The following is a 5640-nucleotide window of genomic DNA, read 5'->3' as shown; positions in this document are numbered from 1 at the left end:
AAATCTTTGTTCATAATATCTGCCATTTCTATATCTTCTGTGTATTCTCTGTTATCTTGACGTAATTTAAACATTTCCTGTTTATTTTTTATTTTGCCGTTTACATATTTATAAAACAATTTGGGTTGATCTTTACATTTGTCTATTATGTCCTTTCCATAATCTATTTTTTCTTCTCTACGTATTTTTACATATTCATTTCTTATTTTTTTTCCTTTTTCCATATTTTCCAGGCTTTATCTCTTCTGTCTTTTGCCTCACTGCACTTTTTATTATACCAGGATTTTATATATACCCTTTCCTGTTTTTGTCTAGGTACATAGTTGTCCACTCACTCCATTATAGATTTCCTTCCAAATTGTTCATTTCTCTTCCACCTTTGTTTCTTCATTATTAAAATTTTCCCAATTTGCTTCTTGAAATCTTTTCTAAGTTTCCAAAAATCTCTTTTGTTATACATTAGTTTTCTTTTTCTGTGTTTTGCGTTTATTTCTATATTTGTTTCTTCGTTTAATTCTAGTTCTAGTAGTATGTGATCGCTTTTTCCAATTGGTGTCTCGTATTCGATTTTATCCACAATTTCGGGTTCTGATGTGAATATCAAATCCAATCTTGAGGGTTCATCGTTATTTCTATATCTGGTATTTTACTTGACCCATTGCGTCAATGTGTAATCAGTGGTCATTTAGAGTAATATGTTTCCCCAGTGATCTTCTCCACCTTTCGCAATCATTTCTTCCCAACATATTTCTTTTGAGTTAAAATCACCCAGAATTACCAGATTTTCTTCTTTCTTTATTATTTCATTTAGCGTTTTTCTTGTGTCTTCCAGCATTTTGGAGTGTTCACTTTCATTCCATGCGTGAGTTTTAGGCGGGACATAAATCAATGCATACTTTCTATTTTTCATATCTCTATCCTCTGCTCTTATTGTAATCAACTCCACATTGTTCTCTCCTTCTGTGATTTTAGTCGCATTTAGTCCTTTTCTGGTTAGCAACATGACTCCTCCACCCTGCTTTGTTTCTCTATTTCTGAACCAACAATCATATAATCCTTGGCCTATGTAATAATCCTTTCAATTTTGTCTCCACAATCCCCATTATATTTGGTTTTTCTTGTTCCAGATAGCCATTTTTTTGTCTATTGTGTCTCTTACCCAATCTCTTTTTTCCTTTATTACTTCTATCACCGTGTCCTTTGTACTGTCGTTCATTTGTTCTTTGACTATTTCTTTAAAAATATTTTTTTTCTTTGTCTTCTTTCATTTGGTTTTTAATTTCTATTATGTTTTTTTTTTTATATTTTCACCAACTTTGCTTGCCTTTAATATCTTTTCATTAACTTTCCTCAACAAAGTTTCATTCATATTCATGTCTTCACTTTTCATCTTTTCATTATAATTTTTTACTTTAGCCAGTTCCTTCTTCATTTCTTCCATTTCCCTAATTAATAGTGCATTTTCCTTCCTCAACTCACTCACTTCTTTGTATAATTGGTTATGTTCCTGTTTCCATTCAACAATATCCCTTTTCATTTCAAATATTTCTTGGTTTATAAGTATGCTTTTGAGGTCGATACCTCTTTCTGTTCTGAATTCATGGAATGATTCGTCAATATTACAACTTTTTTCTAACTACTACCAAAGGCGTTTGATATTTACTCATATCTTTTCTTCTTTTGGATGTCTCTGCGTATGTCGTTTTATCATCCATTTTATCCATTTCCCTCCTTTTTTCTATTCATGTTAAACTTAAATCACTTTGCTACATCACGGTTCCACTCGTCATAACCCACTTCCGATCTGTTTACAACTAGGTAAATCGCCAATTTTTGGTCGAAGAATTGCTAGATTTAGCGCTAGCTCGTGAGGCGTTCTCAGGCACATCCGATTCGTTCGACTGACACTGTGTATGCATGTCTATACGCGCGCGCGCGCGCGTGTGCGCGTGAGTATGCGTATATGTGCGTATAAGTGTGGCCTGGTAATAGGAACTTGGGAAATGTGGCGGTGAGCGTTTCGGGTGTTATTAGGTCGATGGGCCAAGTTGGGGCGCCTGCTGGGCAGTGGATCCGCAAACCGCCTCTCGTGTCGTGTCGTGTACAACTGCTGCTGTCAAACCAGTGGCAACAAATTGTTGTGGTTATAAACAGTGGTAGACAGCATGTATACATGTTCAATTACAAATACATACAAATGTACCGGGTGGCTGAGAAATGAAAATCAGATTGTGGGAAATACACTGTATTCACTGACAACTATGCGTGTGTATACAACGAGAGCTGGCTCAGCACTGACTCCAAGCCAGTGTTGCCACTTGTCGAGAAAACGTGCATCGCATTATGCGATATCCAATATAATGACAAATATACACAATGATTACACATAATTATAATAAATAATAAAACAACAAACAACAAAACATATGACAATTTTATAAAGAGGGGGAAACATATAATTCCCCAAATAAGCAACACACCAGTTCAATGTACGATAATGGTATGATGGACGACATACCACGCTAACACATCGCTCGGCCAGCACCACTCAGTGACCCCACCGAGCAAACAAGAAAAAGACTGACCGAGGCAAGGAGAATCCAAAATACACAAGCAAAAACCACACACACACCACATATGCAACAATGACAGACAAAAGTGTGGGAAAAAATGGATACAATAGCACACCCAATACATTAAATAAACACAAACATAATTAATTACATAAAGACAATACATACAAACACATAAAAGAACATAAAACTGGCGCCAATTAACAAAAATACAAATTCAGCAATTCCCGGACGTCCGGGACATGATACTTAATATCTAAACACGACAAAATACAATTCAAAACAGTACACTTAAGAGCTAAACAATAGTTACACATCATAACCAAGAAAGGGACACACAAAAAAATGGGAAACATCACAAAGAATACATAACAATACACAATGAAAGTTTAGGTAATTACAGGACCCCTTGACCTAAGGTCATAATTATGAGGGGTAGATAAACAAGGCATAGTTCTTACAGTGGGCCCTGGAGGAGGCCGGGTAAAGGCAGGGATAGGCACTTGAGTCTTCTTGAGCCTATCAGAGTGTGAAATCTCGCCAAGGCCTGTAGAAGGGTAAAAATTCCTGAACTTGTTAGGGTGTAGGCGTTCAGTCACCAAAAGTGGGCCCTCAGATTTACAATTCAATTTCGACTGGCGATCAGGCATGCTTTTGAAGACATGATCACAAACACCGATGGTCACATGTTTTGCACGAGCATGTTGTTGTTTCAACATGTCGGCCTTTGAAACATCCAGTTTATCTCTTACAGAATTATAAATGGCATGCATCACATGACTCTGGATTTTACTATAGTCATCTAAATTGTAGAGGGGACGAGCAGGGCTGTCAAGCACATCATATGGGAGCCGTTTCTCAACTCCAAAGATAACATAATGAGGCGTTTTGCCCGTAGAAAAATTAAAAAGGATTACAAAGGATTACAAAGGCGGAGCATGCCGACAGGAGACTTTTTGTTCCATATCTAGATCGGATGCGAAAAAAATCATAATAATAATAAAATAACAAATAAAAAATATAATAATGTAAATAACAAATAAAATACATAAATAAATGCATAGGTATAGTTAAATAATAAACAAACAGGTAAATAGTAAATAATAATGAATTAACATATAACTAATAATAAATGAAAATCAGACAGACAAATAATAACAAAACAAAAACAAATAATATAAAATAAATTATAATCATTACAGCATCTTGCTTAGGTGTTTATCTAAATGATTCTTAAAGCTTCGAACTGAACTACATTGCACTACCTGTGCAGGAAGTTTATTCCATTCATTAACTACACGGTTGGCAAAGTTGTTTCTACCTACTTCCAAATTGAATCTATTTCCGGACAGTTTGAGACCATTGTTTCTTGTCTGATTCTCATTCAATGTGATTTTTTTTTCACTTTTGATGTCAAATCCCTTTAGAATTTTAAAGACCTGTATCAAGTCACCTCTGAGTCTGCGCTTGTTTAGGGAAAACAGATTCATATGTTTTAGTCGATTTTCGTATGATTTATTTTTGATATATGGAATCAGTTTTGTGGCTCGCCGTTGTACTTTTTCCAGTCTGTCAATGTCTTTAATGAGATTCGGTGACCATACGGAAACAGCATATTCCAAATGTGGACGAACTAACGATTTATATAGCTTGTTAATGAGTGATGGACTTTTGAAATCAAAAGATCGCGCAATCAGTCCTAGAATCTTTTTGCTTTCTCAGAGGCTGAAATACACTGCTTAGATGATTTGAGGTCGTTACTGATAATTACGCCGAGATCTTTTTCACTATTCACTTTTGTTAACGAATTTCCAAATAACTTGTAATCGTACTTACTGTTATTTTTACCTATGTGCATTACCTTGCATTTACTTGTGCTAAATTTCATTAGCCACTTTTCAGACCATTGCTGTAATTGATCTAAATCTTCTTGAATATCTAATTGGTTTGAGTGATCATTTGCCACTCCGCACAGTTTTGTATCATCAGCAAATTTGGAAACAGTAGATTTTAGTCCATGGTCTATATCATTTATATATACTATGAATAGAAGTGGCCCAAAAACGGAACCCTGAGGAACTCCACTTGTAACATTTTTCCATCTAAAAGTTTTTCCATTTAAAACAACTCTCTGTTTTCGACCATTCAACCAATTACTAGTCCAACCTAATAGGCTACCACTTATTCCGTGTAAAGCTAACTTAGTAAGTAGTCTTTCGTATGGGACGGTATCAAAAGCTTTTGCAAAGTCTAGATATATTAAATCTATATTGTTTCTTTTGTCATAATTCGAGATAACTGTGTTGTAGAATTCGAGTAAGTTAGTCACGCAAGAACGTTTCCGTCTGAAACCATGCTGGCTATCATTTATCAAACGGTTACTTTCTAAATGATGTTCGATAGCATCTCTGATGATAGTTTCCATTATTTTTCCTACGATTGAAGTCAAACTTATAGGCCTATAGTTATTTGGTTTCTTTTTGTCACCTTTTTTGAATATGGGAGTAACGTTAGCTAGCTTCCATTCTCTTGGGACATCTCCGGATATGATGGATTTCTTGAAAATAATTTCTAATGGAACAACAATCTCATTTTTCATTTCCTTTAAGATTCTTTGATGCCAACCGTCAGGCCCTGGTGTTTTATTAACTTTGAGTTTATCTTTTCACCTTTTAATTTTTTCTTTTGTTATATTTACAGTAGTAAGTTTACCCTAGACTTTTCACAGGTTCCAGTTTGGAATTCACTTTGAGGTGATTCGTTTACGAATACCGAGCTAAAATAATTGTTTAAGATATTACACATTCCTTCATTTGAATATTCAAGTTGACCGTCAGCAGATAATAGTGGACCAATGTGATTCCTAACAACCTTTTTATCTCAAACGTAACTATAAAATTCTTTGGGATTCTCTTTGGATTTATCAGCGATGTTCATTTCGTATTGTCGTTTTCTTTTTCTTATTGTCTTTTTTAAATCTCTCTGTATTGATACATAACTTTCATAGTCATTAGATGCACCCGAGCACTTATATTTCTTATAAGCCTGTCTCTTTTTAGCAATACTT

The sequence above is a fragment of the Oratosquilla oratoria genome, chromosome 35 (genome assembly GCF_046742065.1).
Source record: "Oratosquilla oratoria isolate Oo_2021 chromosome 35, ASM4674206v1, whole genome shotgun sequence".
Taxonomy (NCBI): Eukaryota; Metazoa; Arthropoda; class Malacostraca; order Stomatopoda; family Squillidae; genus Oratosquilla; species Oratosquilla oratoria.
The sequence above is the reverse complement of the archived record's forward strand: the minus strand, read 5'-3'. Positions refer to the sequence as shown.